This window comes from Monodelphis domestica, chromosome 1 (assembly GCF_027887165.1).
Source record: "Monodelphis domestica isolate mMonDom1 chromosome 1, mMonDom1.pri, whole genome shotgun sequence".
NCBI lineage: Eukaryota > Metazoa > Chordata > Mammalia > Didelphimorphia > Didelphidae > Monodelphis > Monodelphis domestica.
The window spans coordinates 179,826,387-179,834,237 of NC_077227.1; positions in this window are offsets into that span (position 1 = coordinate 179,826,387).

Here is a 7,851-nt window from a genome sequence, read left to right on the forward strand (position 1 = left end):
ATGAGGAAATATCAGTACTCAGCATGTATTCACCAAATGGCATAGCATCCAAATTTCTAAAGGAGAAACTATTGGAGCTCAAGGATGAAATATGTAAAGGATAAATTTAGTGTTGTGACCTAAACTATATTAGTTATTTGTCACCATGGGATATCCCAAATAAAATACCCAAGACAACTTGAAATTTATGGTGATTGAATTAATATAGTGGAAAGAAATTAAGAAGGGAGAAGGAAAGGTTGTAGGATTTCTCCCACCTGGTTTGTGCCAGGGGGGAAGATTAGAGGCTTTAGGAAGATAAGGTTTTGGAGAGTAAAGGAGGAAGGAATCAGCCTGAACTCCAAGAGGGCTCAGCCAAGATGAATGAACCTGAATTATATTAAGGGCAAACTCACTGCCAAAACCCAGATGATTACCTGCCACCACACCAAGATGTCGAAACACTTTGTACACTGCCAGTCAGAGTCACATCTCTGGGGAAAAAGAGACAGACGAGAGGAAGCCTTGTGAAAAAACCTAGATGATTCTACCTCCCTTTCCTGTGTCTCCTCTGCACCAATCGTAGTCTAAGCTTGACTTAGGTTAGGACAGGGGTCTGTCAGCTGTTTCTGATTTGTCAATTTCTCTATCAAAGGCCATCCTCCTAAGCACTCAATCTTCAAGCATGGTTACAGACATTCCTGATTTTGTTAGACAAAGAAGGGTGGAATAATGCATTCCTAAGACATCCATGATTTTGTTAAACTAAACATCTTCATTGTTACAAATCAGGAAATAGCTAAATCCAATCTTTACAATCCCCCCCTGATGATCATTGGGAGTCTAGTCTCCCCATTGATCATTTAACATAATCATCTTGTAGTCCTAAAGCACTTCTAACTACAGATGTATACAATATTCAATTTCTAAGGGAAATTTACAAGTTACAATAGATAAAGAGGGAAATAGAAGAAAGACAGGCAGCAAACTAATGTTTGCTGAGCACATTGACAAAAACCAATTAGGGGGCAGTCCCCTTTTGGCATCCTACACAAATTAATTTACTTATTTAGTGCCATACCCATCGAACTACCAAAAAAACTATTTTACTGAATTAGAAAAAAAAACATAACAAAGTTCATTTGGAAGAAGAAAAGATCAAGGATATCCAGGGAAATCATGGAAAAAAATGTAAAGGAAGGAGGACTTGCACTTCCAGATCTCAAACTATACTATAAAGCAGTGGTCATTGAAACATTTTGGTACTGGCTAAGAGACAAAAGGAAGGATCAGTGGAATAGACTTGGGGTAAAAGACCTCAGCAAGACAGTCTATGATAAGCCCAAAGATCCCAACTTTGGGGACAAAAATTTACTATTTGATAAAAACTGCTGGGAAAATTGGAAGACCATATAGGACATATTTGATTTGGATCACCATCTCACACCCTACACCAAGATAAACTCAGAATGGGTGAATGACCTAAATATAAAGAAGGAAACTATAAGCAATTTAGATGAACACAGAATAGTATACATGTCGTATCTTTGGGAAAAGAAAGATTTTAAAGCCAAGCAAGAACTAGAAAAAAATAACAAAATGTAAAATCAATCATTTTGATTACATCAAATTAAAAAATTTTTGTACAAATAAAACTAGTGAATCCTAAATTAGAAGAGAAGCAACAAATTGGGAAATGATCTTCATAACAAAAATCTCTGGCAAAGGTCTAATAACTCAAATTTATAATGAACTAAACCAATTGTACAAAAAATCAAGCCATTTTCCAATTGATAAATGGGCAAGGGACATTAATAGGCAATTTTCAGTTAAATAAATCAAAATTATTAATAAGCACATGAAAATTTTTCTAAATCTCTTATAATCAGAGAGATGCAAACCAAAACAACTCTGAGGTATCACTTCACACCTAGCAGATTGGTTAACATGACAGCAAAAGTAAGTAATGAATGCTGGCGGGTATGTGGCAAAGTTGGGACATTAAGGCATTGCTGGTGGCGTTGTTTATTGATCAATCCATTCTGGAGGGCAATTTGAAACTATGCCCAAAGGATGCAAAAAGACTGTCTGTTCTTTGATCCAGCCATAGCACTGCTGGGTTTGTACCCCAAAGAGATATTAAGGAAAAAGACATGTACAAAAATATTCATAGTTGCACTCTTTGTGGTGGCAAAAAATTGGAAAATGAGGGAATGCCCTTCAATTGGGGAATGGCTGAACAAATTGTGGTATCTTTTGGTGATGGAATACTATTGTGCTCAAAGTAATAATAAAGTGGAGGAATTCCATGGGGATTGGAACCATCTCCAGGAATTGGTGCAGAGTGAGAGGAGCAGAACCAGGAGAACATTGTACACAGAGACTGATATACTGTGGTACAATTGTATTTAATGAGCTACTCCATTTGTGGTAATGTACTGAACGACTTGGAGGAATCTATGAGAAAAACCACTATCCACATTCAGAGGGAAAATTGTGGAAGTAGAAACACAGAAGAAAAACAACTGCTTGAATACATGGGTCGAGGGGATATAGCTGGGTATGTAGACTCTAAATGAACATTCTAATGGAAACACCAACAACATGGAAATACACTCTGATCACGGACACAAGTAATACCCAGTGAAATTGTAAATTGGCTGCGGGAAGAGTGGGTGGAGGGGAGGGAGGGAAATGATGTTTTTATTGTAACCAAGGAATAATGTTCTAAATTGACTAAATAAATTAATTAAAAAAAGAAAAATACAGTGTAGATATCCTTCCTTTTTTTTTTTCAGAATAAAAACAAGAACAAACAAACAAAATAAAAAAGCCTGGACATCATTCTACAGGAAATTATCCAAGAAAACTACCTTCTCAAGCAAGAGGGAAAAGTGGAGACTGAAAGAATCCACAGATCACTTCCTGTATTGAATTCCCAATTGACCATGCTCAGGAACGTTATAGCCAAATTCAAGAACTACCAAACCAAGGAAAAAATATTACAAGCTATTAAGTAGAAGTCATTCAGATACCACTGAACCACAAATAGGATAACACAGGATCTCGATGCATGTAGACTGAAGGACTAGAAGGCATGAAATATGATATTCTGGAAAGCAAGGGAACTGGTTCTACAACCAAGAATCAACTACCCAGCAAAATTGACTATATTCTTGCAGGGGAAAGTATGGTCATTAATTAAATAGAAGACTTCCAAGCATTCATAAAGAAAGCCCAGACTTAAACAGAAAATTTGATGTGATGCTCCAACACAGAACTCAAGAGAATCACCAAAAGATAATTAAGAAAGAAAAAAAAACAACTTTTTTTAAGGGACCCAATAAGCTCAAATGATTTGTATTCCTATAAGAAAAGATGATATTGGTAACTCAAAAAATTCTTATTATCAACTGGATAGCTAGAAGAATTATACTTAGAGGGAACAATGACACACTCTATAGGAGGAAATGTCAAGACATATATATATATATGTACATGTATGTATGCATAATTATATAAGTCATACATGAGGAATGTGCATGGCCCAAGACTACCCAAAATTTGGCTTTTTCTGGGACCTCTGCCACTGATGAACTTTTTGATCATAGCTTATAATTTCATTCATCTTTCTGCCCATAGGTTATTGTTTTACCTATATCTTCCCAATATCTTCGTATATATAAATATAAATATAAATATATATATAATCTTTGAATCTGTTCTTTTCACTCAGTACTAATGATGATGGTTAGATCAGTGATCTCTCTTGCTTGATTATCTTAGTCTGAATTCTATTTTTCTACTTATCTCCTGGCACTACATTTTTTTGTTTCCATATCCTTTTCCCTCGATTATTCTATTCTACTACCAACTCCACTATTGAACTCTACCTCTTCACATCCATCCACAAAATATTATGATTACAGTTTCTCCAATCATTGTAAATTCTATTACACAATCAATGGAAAGGAGGCTAAAACCTTTCCATTTTCTGATGCCCCACTGAGGGTTCATCAAACTACTCGAATCCAATCCCTGATGCTATATAAATTGGACTATTTGCCCATGAAGCAGGTCTAAAAATTATCAATAGGATTTTTAGATTTAGAGAAAGGATCATAGTAGCCTTCTAATCCAACCCTTCCACAAGGTAACTATGAGCTAAATAGTGGCCTGACTTGCCCAAATTTGCACAGTTGGTAAATGGAAGAGCTGGGATTAGAAACCAAATCATCTGGCTCCAAATAAATTATTCCTTTGACTCTGCCATGCTATCTCCATAATATGGATCTGTGACAGACAATAATAAAACTAGATACAAAGAGAGTTTACTTCATCAAATTCCAAAGGTCCCTTTCTACTTGCCAAGTTTTAATATTATAAATATAGCCATCAGGTGGTGCTGGCAAGCAAGGCAAGATGGGCTATCATCCAACCTTTGAGTCAGTGACCTACAAAGAATGGTTATAAAACCTCTTTTCCTTTCCTTTTTAGAATGGGGCTCCTCTAGCAGATACTTTCTTTCATAGATGTGACTTTCCCTTTCGAGGTCAGTGAGGGCTTCCAGGGTAACATGGAAAAATGGTTGCCTCAACCTTATCTTTACTGACTTGGATGCTAGAAGAATCTGAACCCAAGGAGTGTTTTCTTTCTCCTTCCTACTTTCATCTCTTTTACATACTTAGTTCCTTGAACTCTCAGTAAGAAATTTTGCTCTGGTTGCAAGGATTTTATAAATTGGGTTTTATAGAAATACATTTCTAATACTTTAGATATCCCACTTTCAGGACTCTTCTCTCTATACTCAATCTCCAACATGCATTTTGAAAAATACAACTGACAAATAATATACCTATCTGCTTCATGTAGTTCCCCAAAGTGTACACACACACACACACACACACACACACACACACACACACACATTCCAAAAAATTTAAATGTGGTTATAGTTCTAAGTTCTATAGTTCTATAATCAGGTAGGCAAAATCAGGAAGCAAAGGAGAAGATTGTGTGTGTAGGGTTTGTCTCTATAAGGGGCTGGGAAGGTAGCTAGTAGATAAGGGAAGATAAGTAAAGACAGGTATATCTTTTTTCTAGAAAACAATGGATAAATCCATTGTCAACCTCATCAACAGATATTGGATGATTTGAGTTAAATTGACTTTAATGGTCTTGGTCTCTAGGTTCTCCAGAACCCTGTACTACAATCTTTTCAGCATTTGGGAGGGAATGTGAATCTTGCTATTGGTGCAAATTAAACTCCTTGAATTTACAAAATCTCCCATCTCCATGTTTCTCATAGTGGTGACCTGCTTATCTTTGCTCTTGTCCTTTTCTTTCTGAGTCTTGTTCTCACAAGTCTTTTTGGCTTTAAGGCCAGAATAAAAACTGTTCAGAGTCAAGGCAAAGGATATTGGGATACTTCTTCCTTAACCCACAGGCATTCTTTGCCTAAGGATCAACCTCCTAAGGAAAACTGCAAAAGATGGGTTCAAAACAGTATTAGACGGAGAAACAGCCTAAGAAGCCTTTCTAGGTCATGAATATAGCTTATGCCTTGTATCCACCCCTATAAAATATACCCAGAACTCTCTAATTACTGTCTCTCCCTCTTTAATAAACAAGTCACCCCTAATTAATTCTAGCTGATTTATTCAAGAAACATATGAGTGTGTGTGTGTGTGTGTGTGTGTGTGTGTGTGTGTGTGTGTTTTGTTTATCCAGCAGCTCCTTCCCAGGCATGATGGGAGAAGAGCTTCATTCTGTTATGATCAAGATATGTCCTTTTCTTTCCTCATCTTTTTGGAAGGTTTTTCTGAAAGTTTTACCTGATATTTTAGTTGAAGTAGAATACATGCATACATATATCTATACACATTCATATATATGTATATATATTCGCATATGTATATACTTCATATTTATTTATACTAGTGCTATGATATCTAGAGTCCATGTGCATTTAGTATATAATATGTTAACCATTTAATTAGCAACATCAGCTTAGTTGGCAAAAGTGAAACAAGGGTTGTCCAAAGACGGAGTGATACTTTAAAATAAGTCAAGGTTATTAAATTTTATGAAACTATACAGACCATATACTCAGTTTGTATGCTGAAATTACATCACACTATAGTAAAGAAGACAAAAAATGGTTTCATGTGCTGTACTACAGTGGGTACAATGGAAGAAGGATGTTAGAGAAGCCAAAATTATGGAAGAGAAATTATGCCTCCTCCTCTGGGTGGTAGCATCAGAATGTTAGCCAATGAAGTGGTAATGATGTTCAGCTAGGGAACTTTATTTTGGGGGGGACTTCAGGATTGTGTTTCATTTCATTATTGTTCAGATTTCATTGGAGACATTTATAAATTCCAGATGAAGAGACTCAATAATAGACCTCAAGTAAAGTGAAAATAATAGCAAAAAGGTTTTTTTTTTTAAATAAGATTATAGTAAGGAAATATAATATGTTTAGTCTTGAACTTGAATGAGATAGCCTATTTCCTAAATCAGATTGACTCACTTGCTAAGAAGCCAAGTTTGAATAAAATCCAGTAGAGGGATGCCCATGAATGGGGATGGAATGCTTAAATTCTTATGAAGGCCTGAGGCTACCACAAGTGCCTCAGACACTCTCCTCAAAATAGAACATCTCCATCGTCATGGTTTAGCACATTTCCACGTTTCTCAGTGGAGACACAGGAAAGTGTGATTTCTAGCAGCCACATCAACAGCCAGCTACAGTTCTCAGTCTAGAACTGAGCATGGGCCCAGCAAGGAGAAAGCATCTGGGAATGAGAGAGGGAGAGTTACTTCTCCTTTCATGGTACTCCCTGGGGTATTATTGTGTATTGCATTAGAAGGGAAGAATTAGGGGATACATTTTTATTCTTTTGCTTTGGGGATCCGTTCACAGGGAGCACTGTGTTTGTTGGACAGGGCTAGGTTTCCCCTTTTTTTCACTATTTGTTTCAACAAATATTATTGTGTACTCAGCATTGAGCTAGGAAGACAACAGAAATATATAATACAATTCTGCATCTATTTAGCTTATGATTTCACTGAGGAGGAAATATGGTAGGGTAATGGCAATGTATATCTGACATTTATAAAATGCCTTTTTAAGTGGCTTAAATCCACTCATTTTAGGGAACAACTAGGTGGCTCAGTGGATTGAGAGCCAGGCCCAGAGATAGAAGGTCCTCGGTTCAAATATGACCTAAGTAATTTCCTAGTTGTATGCCCTTGGGCAATTCACTTAACCACCAGTGTCTAGTCCTTACCACTCTTCTGTCTTGGAACCAATACAGAGTATTGATTCTAAAATGGAAGGGAAAGGTTTAAAAAATAAACCCATTCCCTTTATTCTCATAATAGTCTTTGAGGTAGATAATGTAATTCCTATTTAATTAATGAGGAAACTGAAGTTATGAACCTTACTAATAAGAAACATCTCCAGTAAGTCTCAAATCACAGCCCTCAAAGTCCAAATACACTTTTACCCCTTGTATCAATTACCTTATAGGATTGTTCTAAGGATCAAGTGAAATAATAAATGTAAAGCACTTTGCAAAATTTAACGTGGTATGCAAAAGTTAACTTTTTCAATACCGCCATCGCATGATGCAAACTAAAAATATTAATGAGGGATTGGTACATGTCATAGTAGTTGAAGAAGGATAAAGTTATTCTTGAAAGATGGTTAAGATTGTAGTGGAAAGAAAGGAGAGAGGTAATGGGGAAGAGAGGTGTTCCAGAGTCAGGAAAGGTTCAGAGGTGGTTATTTCTCTGCACCATCTTCAAATTAGTATTTTTATCCATGCATGTGGGCAAATCACTTATTCTCCCAAGCAATTCTCTAAA